This window comes from Zalophus californianus, chromosome 7 (genome assembly GCF_009762305.2).
Source record: "Zalophus californianus isolate mZalCal1 chromosome 7, mZalCal1.pri.v2, whole genome shotgun sequence".
Classification (NCBI taxonomy): domain Eukaryota; kingdom Metazoa; phylum Chordata; class Mammalia; order Carnivora; family Otariidae; genus Zalophus; species Zalophus californianus.
Window position 1 is genome coordinate 88,949,770 of NC_045601.1, and position 23,946 is coordinate 88,973,715.

The following is a 23,946-nucleotide window of genomic DNA, read 5'->3' on the forward strand; positions in this document are numbered from 1 at the left end:
GTGTTATGCAGAATTTTACTGAAAGCTTGTTAAAAGCGTATGGTGAAAGTGGAAATTGGAGGGGGAGACGAACCATGAGAGACTATGGACTCTGAAAAACAAACTGAGGGTTCTAGAAGGGAGGGGGTTGGGGGGATGGTTTAGCCTGGTGATGGGTATTAGAGAGGACATGTTCTGCATGGAGCACTGGGTGTTATACGCAAACAATGAATCATGGAACACTACATCAAAAACTAATGATGTAATGTATAGTGATTAACATAACATAATAATAATAAAAAAGCACACGGTGATTGGAACGAGACAAGGATGATCCATCTCCTAACTTCTACTCAACATAGTACTGAAAGTCTTAGCCGGAACAATTAGGCCAGAAAAAAAAAAAAAAAAAAGGCATCCAAATTAGAAAGGGAAAAGTAAAATTATTTGTGGATGATATGATCTTATACATAGAAAATACTAAAGACACCACAGGATAAACTGCTAGAAATAATAATTAAATTCGATAATGTTTCAGGATGTAAAATCAACATACAAAAATCAGTTGTATTTTTATACACTAGCAATGAACTATCTGAAAGAGAAATCCAGAAAACAATCCCATTTAAAATACCATCAAAAACAATAAACTACTTAGGAATAAATTTAACCAAGAAGGTGAAAGACTTGGACAGTGCAAACTATAAGACATTGATGAAAGAAATTGAAGAAGACACAAATAAATGGAAAGATATTCCAAGTTCTTGGATTGCAGGAATTAATACTGTGAAAATTTCCATGCTACACAAAGCTATCTAGAATCAATGCAATTCCTACCCAAATTCTAATGGCAATTTTTTACAGAAATAGAAAAATCACCCTAAAATTTGTATGGAGCCAGAAGAGGTTCTGTAAAGCCAAAGCAACCTTGAGAAAGATGAGCAAAGCTGAAGGCATCACATTCCTGATTACAAACTGTACTACAAAGCTAGAGTAATCAAAACAATATGGTACTGAACAAATGTGTGTAATTTTCTGTGCCAGACTTTTGACTTTGTTTTCAAGCACTGTAATGTGGGATGAATGATTAGAAACAATAATATATTAGGGTCTCTATTTAACCCTTTCAGGACTGAACTGTATCTCCTTTTATTAATTTTTCCCTGTGTCGTGATAAATGTTTGCCAGCATTCAGTACTGTGTTGGTCCAGATGTAGGTTTATAGGCTAATTTTTAGCTTATTTCTTGTACCTTGCAGCATGCTGTATGCATTCAGTCCCTAAGGGGTTTATTTTACAAACTGTACGCCTGTAAGGTTTATTAGCAATAAGAGAAAATTGAGCAAGTTTATACCATAATTTTGAAGAAAAAAGAATCTTCTCAATTCCATATTTCATCCATGAGAAACCTGCAATATGGCAGTTTCAAGGAATAAATAAATAGGAAATGTAAAAAAAAACAAAAACAATATGGTACTGGCATAAAAACAGACACATAGATCAATGGAACAGAACAGATAGCCCAGAACTAAACACATGCACATATGGTCAATTAATTTACAATAAAGAAGCCAAGAATATGCAATGAGAAAAGGATAGTTTCCTCAATAAATGGTGTTAGGAAAACTAGACAGCCAAATGCAAAAGAATGAAACTTGACCCATATCTTATACCACACTCAAAAATCAACTCAAAATGGATTAAAGACTTAAATAGAAGACCTGAAATCATGGAGATCCCAGGGGAAAAAAATCCTTGACATCGGTCTTGGTAATGATTTTTTTTGAGTAGATCACCAAAAGTGCAGGCAACAAAAACTAAAATAAGCAAGATGGACTACATCTAACAAAAGAGCTCCTGCACAGCAAAGAAACAATCAATACATTGAAAAAGTAATGTATAGAATTGAAGAAAATATTTTCAAACTACATACTGGATAACGGGTTTATCTTCAAAATGCATAAAAACTCATACAACTAATAGCAAAAAAGCAAATTATTTCATTTAAAAAATTCAGTAAAGGACCTGAGTAGATGTTTTTAAAGGAAGACATAAAAATGGCCAACAGGTTCATGAAAGGGTGCTGAGTCTCACTAATTATCATAGAAGTACAAATCAAAACCACAATGAGATACTACCGCATACATACATCTATATGTATGTCAATTAATCCCGATAAATTTGTAAAAATTAAAAATATGGTGACCATGTTATCCAAAGACAAGCTGACGGCCCTTGATCAATCGTTAATCATTCTGCAGTCTTGCTCTATGATATCTGGTCATTCTAGCATCTCCTTGAAAATTCTGTTTTCTTCTCTTGATCTACAACTACGGTAGTCCCCAATCATTTTAAAATATTAGGAAGTCAGTGCAGGGCTTTTGTTGTTAATAGTGATAATATGCCTAACACATTATGTGTGTTCATATGTATTGATTTGATCACTGCATAACCACATTATGGCATATTTCTAGGTAATGCTCCTTGAGGTTTTCACACATTTCTTATGAAAATAATTTACTTTTACAGTTTCAATTCTTATTTTTGTGTAAATAGTTCCCAAGTGCATTTCACACATCATAGTTCCTAATCTTTTCTCTAATATCATATTTCTAGCTTTCCTTATTTATAATTGGTTGCAACAAAACTTTAATGTATTAAAAAATGAAATCTCCTTTCTTGGGTGGTTCAATCAGTTAAGCAACCAACTCTTGATTTCAGCTCAGGTCATGGTCTCAGGGTTGTGAGATCGAGCCCCTCCTTGAGCCCCATGTCTAGCTCTGTACTGGGCTCCACTCTCAGCAGGGAGGCTGCTTGATAGTCTCTCTCTCCCTCTCCCACTGCTCTTCCCCCTGCTTGTGTGCTCTTTCTCTCACATAAATAAATAAATGAATAAATAAAATTTAAAAAATAAAAAATGAATTCCCCTTTAAATATGAACTTATTTATAATTTTCCTTTATCGTTTATAGAATTTCTAGTCTATTTAGAACTGCAACTTCAGAGTCGGCCAGAGGACCTGCGGAGGGCCCTCTTTGGCCGCTCTCTGGCCCCATCTCCCTCGGCGTCTGACTGTGCACTCAGTTCTGCACCATGGGGAAGTGGGACAATCAGGTGGCCCATATGAACCCAACAGCAATGGCCAGATCAAGGGGTCCAATCCAGTCTTTGGGGCCAACGATCCAAGATTATCTGAATCGACCAAGGCCTACCTGGAAAGAAATGAAAGAACAACTAGAAAAGAAAAAGAAAGGCTCCAAGGCACTGGCTGAATTTGAAGAAAAAAATGAATGAGAACTGGAAGAAAGAACTAGAAGAACAGAGGGAGAAATTGTTAAGTGGAAGTGAGAGGTCTTCCAAAAAAAGACAGAGAAAGAAAAAAGAAAAGAAGAAATCTGGTAGGTATTCATCTTCTTCTTCATCAAGCTCTGATTCTTCCAGCAGTTCTTAGGATTCTGAAGATGAGGATAAAAAACAAGGAAAAAGGAAAAAGAAAAAGAAGAACCGTTCACATAAACCTTCTGAAAGCTCCATGTCAGAAACTGAATCGGACAGTAAGGATAGTTTAAAAAAAACAAGAAGTCAAAGGATGTAACTGAGAAAGAAAAGGACATTAAAGGACTAAGCAAAAAGAAAGCTGTATCCTGAAGATAAACCTTTATCATCTGAGTCCTTATCAGAATCAGATTATATTGAGGACGAAAAAACAAAGAAGAAAAAGAAGCATAAGAAACACAGTAAGAAGAAGAAAAAGAAGGCTGCTAGTTCAAGTCCTGACTCACCGTAACATTGAGAAAAATCAGAATTCCCTTAGAAAGAAAATGCAATGTCTAAGGAAATTTCAACTGTGAAAATTATGACATAATTACTAAAATGCATGAATTTTCTTGTTTTTAGAATTATTCCTGGACTATTCAGTAGCCACTCGGATGCTCCTCTGTGAGAGGGCCATAATTGTTGCCTGCTCCTTGAACATCTGTTTTTTTCTCTTCCAGTGCTTAACAACTCTGGGAGATAACACATTGCAGTTGTGCTAGTGGTTAAGATATTTGGGGATAAAGTTAATATTTTTTTTTTTTAAAGCCATGAATTCTTTTTTTTTTTTTAAAGATTTTATTTATTTATTCATGAGAGACAGAGACAGAGACAGAGAGAGAAGCAGAGGGAGAAGCAGGCTCCCAAGGAGCAGGGAGTCTGATGCGGGACCCGATCCCAGGAGTCTGGGATCATGACCTGAGCCGAAGGCAGATGCTTAACCATCTGAGCCACCCAGGCACCCTAAAGTTAATATTTTTGACTAGAAGTATCTAATGATAAATCAACAGAAATCAAATCTGGATACATCATTGAGATGTAATTAGCAATGACCAGATGATTCTAGTTAACATTTTTTAAATAGGCATCACATTGATATTTCAAAATCCTTACTCTGTAGATAAGTGTATTTTAATTTTTTCCCCTTATATACTTTTATTTACCTGGGGAAGGGGCTTTTTGGGTCAGGGGGGTGGTTTGCTATCTCTTTAGCTAGCAGAATAGCGTGCCTTTTATCCTCACACATCCTATTTCTGTGGACATAGTAGCCATGCTTCATGGGGAGGTCAGAGCTGAGTATAGCAGTCTTGCCCCTAGACATCCTCAGACTCTGTCGTTTGCTGCTTTGAGTGAACCAGAGAAACAGCCCTTTGCAGCATGACAGAGCCCCAGAAGCTCTGGGATTTACCTCCACTTCAATAATACTGGATGTTTTTTAGCATTAGAATGTGTTATAACATTTGAATTAGTTTTGACTACACTTTGGCTTTGGAGAAGAATCATTTCAAATAGACACTGGTACTTTTTGAACTTGATAGCTGAAGATTTAAAATGCATGTTTTATACTGTTAAGTTTTAACCAGTCAGGAAAGTTTTATGTAACCAGTAATACTTATTTTATTTTCGTATGAATTTTGTTTAGGCTGCAATGTTTAGCTTCTATTAACGCCTTATTCTTGCTATCTTAAATTCCTTACTGTGTTTAATGGCATACTTGCCAAGATACTTAGCATGTAAACAAAGTGGGCTTTTGATTTTTTTTTTTTTTAAAACAGCTTCATATTGAAGCTGAGACTTATCATAAACAAGTTGAGTGGCAGGCCTGATATGCTGTGTCTTGTTACATAAAGCTATTGCCAGAATCTTAGTAAATATAACATTTTAGAAATTTGTCTTTGTATATTCATAACAAATTATGACAAGTTAAGTGAAAATTACATTATTGCTCTTCCTGTGTCATATTTTACTAAGATTTTGTGCCTCATATCTACTGCTGAACTGTTTACTAGTAATGTTAAAAGGAATTGATAAATCATTTTCACTTTACATTTTTATATAATCAGGTAACATATAATTTGATGTACAATTTTGCCTGTTACAGAGGGTGTGTTAATTATAGTGGTATATGCACAAAACATTTTGGCATGACAAGAGGCTGAATAAATAGCTATTTTATTTAAAAATAAAAAAAAGAAAAAAAAAGAACTGCAACTTCAAATTTGTAGGACTGTATCCTTTCAATTATTTTTCTTTCTTTTCCATCATATGTTCTCAGTTTTTTTCAAATCCTCTTCATATTCAGTTCTTTTTCTACTTAGCTAATTCGGAAATCACAACCCATAGCCTTATGCTTAAACATTATGCACTTTGATTTCTTATATCTCTTAACATATATATAACCTGCAATCAGCAAAACCATTGTTTGGGTAATCCCTCAAAAGCATCATGGAACCTTTTTACTATTTTTATATCTAATTGGGTCCATACTATGATCCATGCTGTCTTGAAGTCTTTTGTTGTTGTTAATGCCTAAGTGTTTCATCACCACTTCCAACTGATCTATCAAACTATGCTCTTCTTTCCCTTCTCACACAAAAAATCTTCAGTTCTGTTCTGGTTGTTGTCATTCTCCAGATAAAAACATGGTCTTTGATAATTTGTGCCCTTGTGTACAATGTCCCATATTTTCCTTACTAGAAGCTTATTTTCTGTCTATTCCCTTCTTACCTCTATCCAGTAAAATATATCCAATAAAAATATAAGATGAGTCACAGATAAGAGCCACATATGTAACTTTGTATTTTAGAATAGCCACATTAAGCGAACCATGAAAGACTATGGACTCTGAGAAACAAACTGAGGGTTCTAGAGGGGAGGGGGGTGGGGGATGGGTTAGCCTGGTGATGGGTATTAAAGAGGGCACGTTCTGCATGGAGCACTGGGTGTTATACACAAACAATGAATCATGGAACACTACATCAAAAACTCATGATGTAATGTATGGTGATTAACATAACATAATAAAAAAATAAAAAATAAAAAAACTAATTATGTAATGTATGGTGATTAACATAGCATAATAATAAAAAAGCAATTAAAATTCAACAGGTAAACCTTATTTCAATGTTATATTTGATTTTACCTAATATATCAAAAATATGTCTAGCTACATTTCAAGTCTTCCAATAAAAAGGGGCAGATAGCTACTGTGTTGGGCAGAGCAGGTCTAGAGTATGTAATTCTTCTCAATACCTTTCCTGACTAATTCTAGTCCAGCATTATTACTCTTTTCTTTTTTCTTCCTCACAATGTTCAAACTAAATACTTCAAAAATAGAGGAAAACAAGAGTTCAGAAGCAATGTACTAAAACTAACATTCTTGAATCCCATTCCCCTATTTTTGATGGACCTAGTGTTTAAATATTATGAGTCCTCAGTTTTGTTCTCTGAAATACATGTGCATAATTTAAAAAGTAATACTACCTCAAGCCTTATAACCAAACTCAGGAATCCACTCTCTAAATTCTTTTCACTCCTGGATCACACTCACCAGAGTCAACCACTCTCAGTTCATTTAATCGTTTCTCCGTATTTTGAATAATATAATCTACAGACTTTTATGTTTTCATGTCCTTTATTATCTATTAATTTCCAAATATAGACAATGAAGATGTTGTAATCTTAAAACTACCCCCTTCTCATCCACACTTTAAAACTTTCTTTCTCCTCTTTCTCCCCAACTGCCCAGCATATTTATAGTACAGTTTCTAGTTGAATCAATACATTATTTGGACTGTGTAAATGATATTCACACTAAGAAAATGTAATATATTTACATTCTATTTCTTGAACATCTCATAGTTTTTTCTAGAAGAAATAATCATGACATTCTTTTGTTTTCTTATTTGTCCTTAATCTGTGACTATTTTTTTCTCCAGTTTTATAGTCTGGCTGGGAGCCTCATAATCCCCACTCAAGGTGGCAAAACACATCAAATAATGTAACTTTTATTTTGTTCGAGTTATCTTTCCTCCTTGAGCATTCTCCCCTGCTGCTCCGGTCTGGATTGGATGTTGTCAAGATCAGCTTCACATACATCTTCTTGGGAGTCCCTTAAAGCTCTCTCTCCTGTGTTGGATCTCTTCATATAGTATGGATTTCTGGACCCTTTGTTGACTGTTTCCTATCTTGTTTAGAAAAGCATATAACCACTGTAGTATCCTGAACATATGTGTTTTGGTGATACATTAGGTTTGAGAACTTACATGCTGAAACATTTTATTTTCAGAAATAAGATATTGTAAAAGTGTATTTAGACATATACCAAAAATGGTGAGCAGATCCTGTCCTTAACCCAGCTCTATTCTCAAAATGCAGCACATTACAATTCTTATCTTCTGGGAGAGAGGGGCTCAAGGGAGGGAAGGTGGAATGGGGTGTGTGTGGAAAGGGCCGGTAACTTTTTCACAGAAGGGAGACAGATGATGATCCCATTGCCCTTATTTTTCCTGGCCCATTTGGGAATTAATGAAACTAGTGCTGAATAAACTTGTATTTACTGGAATTCCTCCTCAGTCCTGACAGTCTAAATAGCCGTTGGACACAGAATCAACCCTTTTGACATTACTAACCAGAGCAGACAAAAACCATCATGTGAATCTAACCAGCACTTGGGCCTGGAGACATTTAGAGCGTGTAGTGAGAAAACAGTCTTCGTAACAGCGAGATGTGAAGGCTTAACCCTACAATAACAACAACCTCAATGATAAATTTACTAGGTTTAAGTTTTTGAACCTTGCTTATTGTTATGGTGAGGATTACACTGCATTATCTTCACAACTGAATACTTTTGGGGGTTGATTATAATTTTGGCAATAATTTTCCCTCTGAAGTTTAAAACATCCATGTTTTGTTACCTAACTTCTAGAATTGCTGTTGAAATATCTGGTGATATTTCAGAGTGAAGATTGAAACTTAATTCTCTTAGCTTCAGTAAAGAATCACCCCTACCTCATTCCTACTTGATGTCGATGAGTCTGGAAACCTCACATTCAGCTTTGCAGAAAATAAAACTCCATTCTCCTGCTTGGGTGGGAGATAGAAGGTTGTCTGCCTTCCTCGTTTTTGGAGAGAGGTGAAAGTTTAAGTATTTCCTGTACTTTATTTTCAATCATTTTTTTGTTTCCTTCCAACCTCTCACAGTCCACACAATCCAAGTATTAGGTGATTTTGATTCATGAAACTTTCAAAATCTGCTTGATCTCAACTCGCTCCTGTACCGACAGATTTCAGCATCCCTTACTTTGATAATGTTAGCATTTATCAATCCACACTTCAACTTCTAAAACTGTGTTGGCTTCTCTTGTCTTTTGTGATTTCTTCCCATACTTTGTTCATTTTGCTTTTATTTATTTATACAGTTTTATACCATTATTGTGACTTCATTTGAACTTTTTGAGAAAACAGTGAAGTCTCAGCTTCCTTAAGATGACAGCTACTTCAAATTTGCAGACTAAATGAGACGTTTATTTGAAGCTCCTAATTCTGTTTTGTCACTTAGTTAACACTTAGTCTTTATGTTTTAACATATGAAATTGACTGAAATTACCTCTTCTCAAATCAGAGACTATAACCTCTCTTTATTTTGTCTATACCTTAAAGACTTGAATATACATAGAATATACTCAATAGTTATTAAAGATGTTTGTACCAAAAGTTCAAAATGGTCCATGATAATGTCATGAGACTGTGGCTTCTTTTCACACCGGTATATAAAAAATCCTTTGTCCATATACTAAAGTGCAAGTTCTTTGCTCTCAGGTACAAAATCTAATCATAAATGACTACTTTAGCCAACATTAAAATAATAATTGATAGGATTTTTATTTTTACATAAAGATATAATCGTAGCTTAATCAATGTAATATAAATGAGGTATATAAAAGGGAAAAATGAGCATTACTTTTTAATTTAAAAAAAACAACTTTCAAATACCTGTTAGAATGTATGTTCCATAAGGATAAGACTTTTTGTATGTTTTGTGTGTGTATGTTTCTCTGTGTGTGCATGTGCATGTGTGTGTATATATATATGATATATATAATATCATATAAATCAATCAATATTTGTTGAGTTCATTTAAATATGATGTGGTATTTTCTTTCTTTTTTTTTTTTAAGATTTTATTTATTTATTTGACATAGAGACAGCGAGAGAGGAAACACAAGCAGGGGGAGTGGAAAAGGGAGAAGCAGGCTTCCCGCTGATCAGGGAGCCTGATGCGGGGCTTGATCCCAGGACCCTGGGATCATGACCTGAGCCAAAGGCAGTCACTTAACCAACTGAACCACCCAGGCACCCCTATGATGTGGTATTTTCAAATAATTTCGACAGGAGCAGTTTTTCTGTTCTATTTTAATCATTTATAACCCCACCTAGAACAGAGCCTTGCACATAGTACACGTCATAATTGGTGAAGAAACACTTATTAAGTGAATAAAGATATGTTGAAACAAGGCTAATGTTTTGGCTGATATATCTTCATTCAATGATAGTTTTAAATACATCAGTGGTGAGTTATAAGGAGAGGAAAGAGAGATAGAGGGCTAGAGGGTGAAGGGAGAGAAGACAGTAGGAGGAGAGGGAGAAAACAGGAAAATAAAGTATGTTAATTGTGTTTGGTAACTCTTTTTCAAAGTGTGACCCCCAAATTTCAAGTGTTGGAAGTTAAAATATTCAAGGCCTTCAAAAGTTAATAAAACTGGGGCACCTGGGTGGCTCAGTCATTAAGCGTCTGCCTTCGGCGCAGGTCATGATCCCAGGGTCCTGGGATCGAGCCCCACATCGGGCTCCCTGCTCAGCGGGAAGCCTGCTTCTCCCTCTCACACTCCCTCTGCTTGTGTTCCCTCTCTCGCTGTCTCTGTCAAATAAATAAATAAAATCTTAAAAATAAAGTTAATAAAACTGACAGTACAAATTAACAAAGCAGCAATTGTTAAATTTTATATATCACAAATATGCACCTCTAATATGAATAATAATTTCTAAAACTATCCAAGTATTTGTCAATTGAAATAAAATTTCTAGCGATTACATCTCTAAGGTATTCAGGAAGTGCATTGTCATAGTCAGCTTAAGAGAACGATAGGTAACTTGCTCTGGAAAACTAAGTTAAATGACTCGAAAATGGCTATAATGATAAAAAAGACAGTCATGTTTTTCAATGTTTCTAGTCATCTAAAAAGCAACAACAAAAAGCCCTTTTATTCATGAATTTTTTATTAAAAATGGCAATATTTCTAAATATTAATTTATATGTAATTTTAAATATGCATATGTGACAGCAAATATTATGCCTTAACTGTTTGCTGTTAAATTTTAAATTCCTCAAAATTTCCATTATCAAACTGGACAAAAAGCTACTTGGTGGGGTCTTCTCATTGGGAAAGTGGGAGTTGTCTTATACTTGGGAGGTATATTTAGGCATTTATGGTAATCCAACTTTAGAACACCCTATATTCCTATGTTTTCTGTAATGTTGCATTTATTAGTGGGGTGTTATCCACTAAGGTTAATTTAAATGTCATTTAGAAAACTGTGATAATAAAAGAGTGATAACCCCTATTCATGCTTTTTATTCAACATTTTGCTCCTTCTGGAATAAAGTATTAAATCTTTAAAAATGATTATACATATTTACTTATCACTAGAATATTCTGTCATTGTATATTTCTAACAATGGTGGGAAGCAATATTTTAATGTATCAGAACACATCTGATTTGGATACTGCATATACGGGTTCATATTAATTTCTTTTTGCTGTTTAAACTTGAGATCCTGAAAATTGTTACACTTTAAAAAAAGATAAAATATGAATGCTCTGACACCTTTATCTTCTGTATCTAGTCATTGTAAATGCTAAGTTTTTGCTCCAGATTTGTCTTAAGTAATATGTATAATATTCACATAATCTTAGACATTTATTTGTGTCAATTAGGTTTACAATCTGATAACTTTGGTCGATGATAAAAAAAATTATAAAAGGTAAAATCTGATGTTTTTATTGTTTTGTTTATTTTTGTACTTTCAAGTTTTTATGTAAATTTCAGTTAGTTAACACACTGTGTAATATTAGTTTCAGTGTAGAATTTAGTGATTCATCCCTCACATAGAACATCCAGTGCTCATTACAAATGATGAAAATTAAATATCAGACTACCTGAGAAAATGTTATTTTCAGTCTGACTTCAGTCACAGGGCCTGGACAATCTGACGAAGAATTCTTTTTATAGTTTCTCATAACTATTACATTTAAAAAATAATAGGTCTATTCAAGAAAACACAAATCACTCTAGTTTTTTCTTAACAATGTGTCATGCTTATATTCTTATTTTTATTTTCTGAGGCGTGGAATTAAAGGCATTACTTCATGAAACCACAGAGAAGGAAATTTGTCTGTGAGATTTCTTATCTTCTAAATCTTTGAAGTCACCTGAAATGATCTTCATTTCTACACAACTGGTCAGAATCTGTATGGTTTTTAGTTTACCTCCACTCCTTAATCATTAAGTAACTTAAAGACAGGGCTTTTTCTGGTTATCAATCCATTCATTGAATTTTATCACTGTGCATAGCACATACTTGGTGTTCAATAAATACTTAGTAAGTGACTCGGCAGATGAATAAAGGTGAAATTTATCAAGTTCTGTACATCAGAGTTTTGTGTATCATCTTTGTTCATATATAAATAAAATTATGGTCCTTACCCACTGTGTTTACCCAGATCAGGTTTTCTTCACTAAGTGGTTAACAAGGAGGGCATAAAATGATCTAAATATTTTAATTTATATGCTGACAATGTGGGGTTTTTTTTGGGGGGTCACCAAAATGAAAAAGCAAACAAACAATATGAAATTGCATATTTCATTTTGCAATATGAAAAAATATTAGTAAAATATATGATGATATTCTATATAAACAGATGGAATCTATTTTAGGCTAAATTCAATATATATCACAGTGTTCTAACCAGACCAAGCATAACTTACAAATGCTATAGAAAATACCTAAATTTTAAAGATCACTTGTAACACCAGAAAGTTTACTATTTAAAGCTTACTAAACAACAGATGAATTAGTTTACAACTTTTCTTTTCTTTTTTTTTTCAGGGACCATAAATGCTATTCTTCATGTATGGGAGGATTTTGATATGTACTATCAAAGCTATTAAGCTTATGTTACTTTTCTTACAAAGTATTTTTATTGAAGTGTAATTACCATAACAGTGCTAGGTTAGTTCAGGTGTACAATATAACGGGTATCATCCAGCATTATTTCTTTGTTTCTCAGTGCTTGGTGGGAGGGCAGGGGTTGAAATCTAATAAACGTCATTCTGATTAATTTATGAGGTTGGTATCTGAAGAAAAAATATTAAAACTTTGTCTTTCTTCAGATGTTTCTAAGCTTAGAGAACATAGGTTGCCGACATTCAACAAGTTCATGGTAATAACAACTGTACTTAGATGTAGGCAATCATAGACAAACAGAGCTTATAGATGGATTAAGAGGCTTGCAACATTCTTTGAGGCCCAGGATCCGATATTTCTTAAAACTAGAACCATATCTAATCTTCCCACTAAAGTGAACCTAAAATTATTTTTTTTCTCAAATATGTTTAAGTTAGAATTATGTCAGTTTAAACTACAAGAATCCAAAGGGTTTTTTGTGACTCATGTTCCGTTTTGATTTCTATAGCTTACTAACCATCCCTCTATTAATCAGTTTCTTCAATGGAATGGTACAGGTAATTACTTTACAGTCAAAGCTGGTGCTATCATGAGCAATATTTTATCCCATTAATACAAATTTCAATATCTACAAGGATCCTATATTATATTTGGTCTAGTAAAAAAGATTTCTATTTACCTCATCTTTCAAATCTTTGTGGGCTACCCACTGTGGCTGCCAGGCATTCCTATATACTATTTCTTATTGTGTCCTAATTCTCAGTTCTAAATATGTCCTTACTATGGGTGCCTGGGTGGCTCAGTCATTAAGTGCCTGCCTTCGGCTCAGGTCATGATCTTAGGGTCCTGGGATTGAGCCCCACACTGAGACTTGCATGGAACCCGCATAGCACTCCATGCTCGGCGGGAAGCCTGCCTCTCCCTCTCCAACTCCCTCTGCTTGTGTTCCTGCTCTCACTATCTCTCTCTCTGTCAAATAAATAAATAAAATCTTTAAAAAACTAATAAATAAATAAATAAATAGATCCTTACGAAAGCATAGAACAGATTTACTCTTTATGGGAATTCTCAAATACTTTATGGACTCGATCCTGTTCTTCTAAATATCCTTTTATTCAGAGTGCAATTTCCACTTATTCTTCATTTATTATGATATCATTGACTTTTTCTATGTGTTTTGCTTTCTTGGCGTTTTCTCCAGATTGTCAGTTTCTTATTTTAAATATTATATAAAAATTTAGTAAAATCCACAATTCAGATGGAGGATGGAAAATAGCAAGGGTATCTGTCGGTTGTACTTACTCAGTTTATACACTTTCTGTCAAACTCAAGGTATTATTTCAGGTGAAGAGAAGTTCTGATCTGGGGCATACATTCAGACATGTATGTAGGTAGTTTTGAAATATCTCTTTATATCCTTATTTATGGGTTGGATACCTGGAGTCAGTAAACTTTGATCCAACTAGAGGGAACAACATAAATACTTCTCAATTAAATTCAGAAAATGTGTTTTATATAAGTCATCTGGATCTTAGTAAATTATGGTCACTCTACCTACAGTAAAATTTCAAATAACTCTGATGAGTCCTTTATAAACAAAATGAGAAAGCGTATTATCCTGGCAGAACAAAAGTATGCATATGTGGTGACAGGCGAATCTATGAGGGCTGCTTTCTCACTTCCCCATCTGAAATGAGCATGAGTCCCAGCTCATGGCTCTCTTCTTTTCTAGGTTGGCTGGTTTCTTATCTCAACCAGTCACAAGCTTAATATGGTCCACCCCCAGCAGTATAGGCACCTTTTCAGGGCAGAATTGCAGTGCTTATCTAAGCTGCTATGACTCCAGTAACAACTTGAAGTTTTTACCTTCAAATATATGGCTTTTATTTCCACAGATAACATTTTCAACAATGGTCTTGATTTGGTTCTAAATCAATGAAATGATAGTAGAAGGGTGATAAAGTGTTTTTGGATGAGGTTTTAGAAAGGGATCATTTTCTTCCAACTGTACATCTAATAAAACCATGTAATAAATTCTTTCTTTGCCTTGCTGACAGGGTCATCTTCCAGAAGATTGGGAACATAACCAAGGAACTTCAATTTTTACTTAATTTTAGCAAAAAGAAGTCCTGCTTTCTGAAGAGTAGTGATAAGAAATTTGGAGAGAAAGTATCAACTTTCTGGGTGTAGTCATAAGCACTATTCTTACTACTATAGTAGTAGCATTATTCTACTATTTTACTCTGTCAAAAAGGAGATTTTAAAAAAAGTTTTAAGATAATTGACAATTCTGTTGTAATAAAATATAATAGTACAGAGGATCTGCGGAGATTGGAGGTCATGTCGCAGAGTGTTGAAGAGCACCTGATTCTAGCCATACCACTTACTAATGATATAATTGTCTGCATTATTTGTAAAATAAGGATAATAATAGTACATATCCTAAGGGTTTGTTGCAAAGCTTAAATGATTTGAAGTATGTGAAGTGCTTAGAACAGCACCTGGCAAAGGATCTTATTGAGAGTTTTATAATGAAATTCTATCATTTCAATAAGTGAAGGAATAATAATAATAATAATAAGTAAGCAGAGTATCAGCTCAGATATTTCTCTAATAAGGATACATGTGCTTTTTTAAGTATGTAAAGAAAGGATACTTAACTATGGAAAAATACATCAATAGAATGAAAATAGTCCCATTGTGTCTATTATCAAAAATAAGCTGGCACTTGCAAAATATATCAAAAAAGAACAAGAACATTTATGAATATGGATATACTCACCATTTTGGGCAAATCTTAAAGAAATAAAAAAGGACTACTAAATGTAATATGTTTACCTTTTGTCTGTCAAAGAGAACAGTTTGCAAACTGGAAAGTATTAGTGATTTATTGTTGAAGGACCTCTTGCCTGTTAACAAGTGAAGAAAAACATTAAATGAATTAAAATCTCTGACACTGAGGATTATATATATGACTTGATAAATAATTTAGAGTGTGATTGTGCAATCATTGCTGGCTATCTATGAAGTATTATGAATAATAAGATTAGGGCCAGAATTTAAAAACAGGCAAATGTACTATACTTTTTATAAATCAGAAAATGATATATTCTGGAATCTACAGGCAAAATGAACTAAAGGTTGTCCTTAGCAAAATTTGGGTGTTAAATATAAACCAGGTGGTTTGTAAAAGAATTTGTAGTTGACAAAGGGCCATAATATCAAGATTCTAAACCTTATCTTTCAAATTCCTTATGCTGTAATCCTCGTCAAGATACCTCGTTTTCTTGATTTATGTTTGTCACCTGAAAAGTGAAAGATTATATTAGACACTGCTTGAGTTCTCTTTTAACTAGAATATTTTATAAACCTATGACTATGTGATTCTGTCGTTGGCAAGGGCATCTCAAGCAAAACATATTTTACTGTGTGTGCAAATCAAATGTGATTAACATTAAGAGAAGCTGTGAACATTACCATTGCCAAATAAAAACAAATTTGGACCTAAGAAAGGAGAGATTTTCACTGAATGGATTATTGCAGTGGAGAAGGTGTTGAGGACCATTACAATGCGGAGAATGCTACCAACAGTGAGACCTGGAAGAATCTTAAACATCAGGCAGAAAAAGGACTTTTCTTTTATAAAGACAAGTAAATGATGGTAGAAAAATAAGATGTGTGAGGAAATTAGAAGAGTGAATGCAGATAATGTGATACAAGAGTTGATCAGAAAACATTTTACCCTGAGGTCAGCCTATTCTCTCTCTTGGAGAAGTTAAAGAGGGTTGCATGCTAGCTCAAGCTGAGGGTGGGTCAAAGATTAAGAGCATGGCGGAAGGAGAGAATTTTAACTCAAGTTTGATCAAGTTAGTTTGATGGGCATCTTGTTCCAATTGGTTACTGGGGACAAACAGTTTAGCTAATTATTTATGAGACACATTACAGTCTTTTGGAGAGTCTGTGCCTGGCCTTGTCATAGGTAAACAAGGAGGAAATCTGTAAGACATATGGGAAAGAGTGGTTCTAATAAGCCTTTTCCTGGAACTCACAGGGATTTTTTTAAGTATATCTGTTTTCCGGCATCACAGTCTTGGTAAAATTTAACATTTTCAATGTAAATGTCTTAGTGTAAATGTGTTTTAATTTTTCTCTGATAATTAACTATGAATGGAATTTCTGAGTCATATGGTATCAAAAAAAAAAAAAAAAAATTGCACCAGATGAAATAAATGGGCAACAGAAGAATTTATTTGAGATTATTGCAATAGGGAAGAGAGATTAAACCCAATTCCACTGAAACAAAAGGCAAAAGGGTTTTTGAGCACTGGTGTGAGCTAGTGGAAAAATACTGGAGGACATAAGTGAGGAAGGTTGGCAAATGTGACTAAGCTGTCTGTGTTTGCTAATGGGTATATATAAAAATTGGGTCCCTATTGTCCCACAAACTGGAATACAGGGAGCTCTATTTTCATGATGATTGCATTTCAAAGGGGTGCCTCCCAGGTATTAGAGAAAGACATTTCCTGGGTTCTAAAACTTCAAGAGACCAGAGAAGGCTTATATCTCAAAGGGTCAGAGGAACATGTATCATTTATCAAAGGTTTTGTAAAACAAATGCTCCAAAAATAGGGAGGTTAAGAGCCTGCATCAGAAAGAAACCTATCTAAAGTTTAGTCAAGCTGAGGGAAACATTAAGGCTATCTCGGTCAATATTAAGTTTATATTTAACATATAAGAAATTGTCAAATTGTTTTCCAACATAGTTGTACCATTTTGCATTCCCACTGCATTATGACAAAAACTAGAAACAACACAAATATCCATCAGCAGGTGAAGGGATAAATAAATTGTGCTATTATCTAAACAATGGAATAGTGCTCAACAATAAATAGAAATGATTGCTGACACATGAGAAAACATAGGTGAATGTCACAAACAATATATCGATTGAAAGATGCCGGGCAGGAAAAAGTACTTACTATATGATTCCATTTTTGTAGAAGTCTGAAAAGACAATTCAAATCTATAGTGACAGAAGGCAGGTAAGTGATTGCCTGAGGCTAGGAGTAGGGCTGTGAAGGGACATGAAGGGCCATTTTGGAGTGCTGGAAACATTCTATATTTCAATAATGGTGATGATTAAAGGAGTATATGAATTTATGTAAACTTACTAAAATCTAGAGCTATAGTGGGTACATATGATAATAAATTATACCCTAATTAGCCTATTTAAAATTTTTAAGAAAGTTGTAAGTCATGCTGGTATTACTAACCTGTTAGGTAGGAAGAAAACTCACATATTGATTACTTTCCATTTTTAATGTACAAGTTAATAATTAGGTTCTTGATAAGATAAGAGAAAGGAGTCTGAAGATAAGAGTATCTATGACCTCAGGCTCTTATTGAACAAAGGGAGCAGAAGCGTGGGAGAAAAATCTTATTGGAATTTAGATTTATTTACTCACTGTCTCTTACTGTGATTGTTGGGACTGAAGAACAATTTCCTAAGATATTCATAAGTGATAACAAAATGTTCCCTGAGCTATTTAGTACATGGTGCTTTTTAAAATTTTGTAAACAACCTTCAACTTCAAAGCATGTAAAACATCGCAATGTTCAAATGATCTAAAGGAAGTTTGTTGTAGGAAAAGGAATTTTTTTCCACTTAAGTTGTAAATGAACTTGATTAGCCTTTCATTTACCTATATTATTATTATATAAATTATCTAGTTTCTTTTGCTCTTCTGACAAAATCTCAGAAAGCAAGTGTCTACTTTGTCTCCCAGCGTGCCTGTAAGATAAACGTGATGCTTGCAGATTTAAACACAAAAACAAGTGACGTTTGATTTCATCCGTAACACCCACTGTGGCCCACTTGATGAATGAATGGTTTCAGAGAACATGTCTTAATTTCTGTTGCAAATTTTTAATTTATACCATGAGATCTTGTGGGCAAGATGAAGAAATGTGTTATGGAAGAAGGGTTGGAATTAATTGGTTAATCACACTAACACAAAGCTGTTAATAGTGATAGGAATGGCAGCATACCAGGGGACTTGGTCTTTGTCTCTGTAATTAAAAATCTTTGTCACTGGGCACCTGGGTGGCTCAGTCGTTAAGCGTCTGCCTTCGGCTCAGGTCATGATCCCAGGGTTCTGGGATCGAGTCCTGCTTCGGGCTCCCTGCTCTGCGGGGAGCCTGCTTCTCCCTCTCCCACTCCCCCTGCTTGTGTTCCTGCTCTCCTGTCTCTCTCTGTGTCAAATAAATAAACAAAATCTTTAAAAAAATAATCTTTGTCACTGACTTCAGTAGACATCTTGTTGATCCATCTGTCATTAATCTCTTTTAAGACCTTTCCCTTTCCCCTTCCTCCAGTTCTGTCCAGTCTTTCAGAGGGGGGTCCGCCGCACTACATTTGCCAGACTTCCTCACCATTAGGTGGCACTGGTAGAGGAATGCAAGGAAGGAGGAAAGGATGAAGGGGGGAAGAAAGATGCGAGCATTTGTGTGCCCATCACTCTATGTTTTAGGAAATATTTTCTTGATTTTCAGCTCCTTCTCAGTACTTCCTTCTGTGTTCACAGCTCCTGTTGGAAAGCCCCCTTCATGTTTCTAGCTGCCTTCACACAGCCTCCCATTGGAGCTCCAGAACACTGATTTCTAAGGGTGCTTCCTAAATTTGCTGATCTCTGAGTCTTCTCACTGCCACTTGTTTGTCTCTCATCTTTTTCAGGACATTGCAATTATTTTCCCATATTAATCTCACTGCAATGAACTACTTGCCATGGTCTGTTCTTCTGACTTGCCCTTGATCCTCACTGGATATAGTTGCCATGTTCATTGTAATTTTAAGTGGCATGAAAGTAGGATAGTCAAGGAGGGTAGGATTCAAAAACATCTTGACAAATGTATTTTCTATTTTATCCAGCTGTAATCCAATTGTCCACAGCCTGTTAAGATTTAATTCTTACATTTGTGCCTAAGAATCTTTATATTTGTAGAAAAAGGGCTATAAGTATATGCCATGTAAAATGCTTCAATAGTGGTTAATGAATTCATGCTCAGGATAAGATGGACTGTGTTACAGGATGAATATTCTGGAAGAAGACATTAAGGTGAAGTTTGTGGTACCCAGGAATTAACCACTGTGAAGGAAAGAGAGGAGAAGCAGAGTTGGGCAGAGAAAAGAGGTAAAAGTCAAATGTAGTGTTAACAAAGCCACAGTCATTTGGGAGGGAATTCTAGAATGATCATTGCCCTTTGGATTGTTCTACAAGGGATTTAAATGGCCTGGCCTTATATCCATGCTTTACTAACCAGATAAAAACTTCCCCAGGAAGAGTGGGTTTTCTGTAGTTGAGGCAGACCTAAAAGAAATTGGAAACTGAAGGCTATCTGTTTATTGACTGAATTCTCCGCACCTCCCCACCCACACACACACTTCGTGTCCCCTCTCCAACACACAGCTGGTTTTCAAGTCTTTTCTTGAAGGGGGGAACTGAATCATATATTTCCAGATATTTCACAACCTGGGTTTGAGTCTTGGATCTCGCTTTTACATATTTTATTATCTTAGACAAATTTTAAATGCCTCCTTGACTCGGTTTATTCCTCTGTAAAATAAAATAATAATACTACCTACTCATGAATATTAATTTAATGTGTCAACCTAGCTAGGCAACTCTGCCCAGCTTCATGGTCAAACACTAGTCTTTGTTGGTTGGAAGCCATTTTTTAGATGTGATTAACATTTAAATCAGTAGACATTGAGTAAAACAGATCGTCTTTCATAATGTGGGTGGGTCTCATATAATCAACTGAAGGTCTTAAGAGAAAATACCTGAAAAGGAAAGAATTCTGTCCTCAGACTGCCTGCAGACTCAAACCTGCAATGTCAACTCTTGCTGGAATTTCCAGCCTGTAGCCCTGCCCTGTAGATATCAGACTTGCCAGCCCCCACAATCATGTGAGCCATTTCCTTAAAATAAATCTCTCTCATCATATGTATACATCCTATTGATTCTATTTCTCTGGAGAATGCTAATACAATATTTCACAGGGCCGTTATATGACTTAAATATATTGGGCTCTAGCACAGTGTGTGGCAAATACTTAGGATACAATAAATATTGGTTCCTATTGTTTACCTAAATGTTTCTATTCATTAACAACTCAAGAAATTATGAACGCATTATCTTAACTATAAAAATAATGAACCCTCTGTATATGAACCAAACTGGATTTAGATATTAATTATTCTTGAATATTTTAGAGTTCTTCTAAAATTAAATGTACTCTCTTATACATGAAAAAATATGTTCAATTTTACTATTTTTTTATGGTAGTCCCTAGATACTTTGTTTTTCCCAGCAAGTCTCTGAAAATTTATCATGCGGATTACAGTGTAATATTAACCACCTTTGAGTACTAGAAGACTGTAAAATGCACTCCATGGTGTTTCAATGCATGAAGGTACTTTCGGAGTGTTTTATGTAGCATAATCCATTTACTAAAACTTGCAGTGCCCCTTGTTTTATGAGGTTCTATGAAGATGACAGATGTTTCTTAATGTTTCACCCTGGGAATTCTCCCTCAAATAAAGCTGTCTACACAGGAGACTATGAATATAGATTCAATTGTTTAGAGGATGGAAATTCTCCAATTATAATACTATTTATTATGAGTTTCACAAAAATATTTGCACTAAAAGAAAATGTACTGGAGTAGGATGTGTAACTCAAATTGTCTCTTGATTGTCAGGCTAAAGGTTATTGCAAAACTGTTTTTCAACACATGGGTGTAAATGTCTGACTGCCTATGTACAGATGATTTGGAGAAATTGTTCAGATACAGATTTCTCCATTTTATCCATACCTACTGGATCAGAATCCACAGGAAGAAAGCCCCCATACATCCATTGTAATAATGGATTCTATTTCTTATCCACCCTACAGTTTAAAATCTACTAGACTATATACTCACAAAATAAGTTTAAAAATTAGAAAATTTTCAGAATCAACTACATATTTAGAAATATAATTGAGTAAAATAACTTTTTAAAAAATTTTTATAAACTTTAAACTCCCAGTTATCTGCTCTGTTTTTGTTGAAAAACATGGTAGTTGGGTGTATTGCGTATATTTTTACATAGACACAATGTCAGAAAGCAAATAATTTATCTTCAGCAAGAAGTTTATGTCATTTCACTATATTTATATCAATAGATTTTGACCTAAGGCAAACTGAAATCAACAACCTACAGATGCTTTCTTTTGGAAATTATTGAAAGATGTTGCAATATTTCAGACTCGATAAACAAGTAATTAAGTTAGAAATTTGATCATTTTGATGTAATCATATGAATTCCAAAAAGCATTTTCATTGTATATTATTAATTATATCTAACCAGCTATTGTACATCCACAGAACCATAAAACAGAGAAGTCTGATTCGATGTCATATTCACATTGTGGAGAAGAAAATAACTGTTTTCTTTTTCAAAATCCCTTTTCCTTAACACGTGCAATGATAAAAGAGCTGAAGTCCATTTTAATTTATCAAAAGTTTATTCAATACATCCTATGTACTAGCTACTATTTATTAGTATCAGCCACATAGATTAATAAAATCACCCTTCTCTTTAGGGAGTTAAAACATTAAATTAAAACAATTTACCCTTATTTCTTAACAATACCATTGTGTACTGCATTATTTAAGATTATTTTTTTAAGATTTTATTTATTTATTTGACAGAGAGAGACACAGCGAGAGAGGGAACACAAGCAGGGGGACAGCAGGGAGCCCGATGTGGGGCTCATGATCCCTGGGATCATGACCTGAGCTGAAGGCAGATTCTTAACGACTGAGCCACCCAGGCACCCCTGTGTTATTTAAGAATTATGTTCACTTACAAATAACAAGAACTCTATGTTAGTTTCCTATCGCTGCTATAACAAATTATCACCAACTTGGGATTTAAAACAATTCAAATTAATTTTCTTAAAATTCTGGAGGACAGAAGTCCAAAATCAGTTTCCCTGGACTCAAATCAAGGTTTGGCAGAGCTGCACTACTGTTGGAGACTCTACGGGAGACTCTGTTTCCTTGGTTTTCCACACCTCCAGAGCTGCATTCCTTGGCCCATGTTCCTTTCCTCCATCTTCAAACCAGCAGCTCCAGGGTAGCATGTTTCTGTAATCAAATCTCCTTTTGCCTCCTTCTTTTAAGGATCCTTTCAGTTTAATTAAGCCCACCCAGATAATCAAGGATTATCTTCCCTTTACAATTTTTTTTTTTAAGATTTTATTTATTTATTTGAGAGAGAGAGAATGAGAGATAGCACGAGAGGGAAGAGGGTCAGAGGGAGAAGCAGACTCCCTGCTGAGCAGGGAGCCCGATGCGGGACTTGATCCCGGGACTCTAGGATCATGACCTGAGCCGAAGGCAGTCGCTTAACCAACTGAGCCACCCAGGCGCCCCTACAACTTTTTTTTAAATTTAATCACAGCTGCAAAGTCACTTTTGCTATAGAAGGTGATATTCATAGATTCCAGGGATGGGAACCTCAATATTCAGCCTACCACTCACCCCAAAAAAGTAACTCAGATAAAAAAGAAGAGTATTTTAGCAACCTAAAAGTTTGCTTTATATCTAGACTAGGATATAAAGGCTAGAATGACAGCACTACGGTGTTTTCAGGGAATCAGTTCCTTTCTACACCATCCCTAGGATATGACACTTGTCCAAGTGCCTCCATAATGGCTTTTGGAGTTTTAGCCATTATTTCTGTATTCTGTATTTCATTAGGAAGAAGGAAGGATGGAAGAGCAAAGACATATAAATTAGCTCTCTCTTCCTCTTTGGAGAACTTTTCCAGAAATCCCACCCAAGGACTTCAGGTCACTACTCATTGGCTCGAACTCAGTCACATGGTCCCGACTGGCTGTATAGAAGGCTTGAAATGAAATTGTTTATCTTTTAGGGGCACCTGGGTGGCTCAGTCAGTTAAGTGTTTGCTTGCGGCTCAGGTCATGATCTCAGAGTTCTGGGATAGAGCGCCCTGCTCAGCGGGTAGTCTGCTTCTCCCTCTCCTCTTTCTTTGCTCCTCCCTCCTCCGCTCATGCTCTGTCTTGCTCTTTGTCTCAAATAATAAAGTATTTAAAAAAATAATCTCTTATATTGCTGCCCATATAAATTGGATTTGGGAAAAGGAAAATGGGAACTGAATACTAGGATCTGCTGTTACACATTAGTATTTATTATAAACCTATATTTTGGCTTATCTATTATGAAAATACATGTGTTATTAAGCCAATAATTATATTACCTCTTAGTAAGACCATTGCTTACATAGCAAAATATGAACTCTTGCTTTTGAGATACACCAGTTTTAGAAGTAGGGTTCTTT

General features: G+C 34.9%; 1 pseudogene; it reads left to right on the forward strand.

The window, feature by feature from the left end:
- The first annotated feature begins 3,070 nt into the window (after positions 1-3,070).
- LOC113927292 lies at positions 3,071-3,764 on the forward strand (annotated as a pseudogene).
- The last annotated feature ends 20,182 nt before the right edge of the window (positions 3,765-23,946 follow it).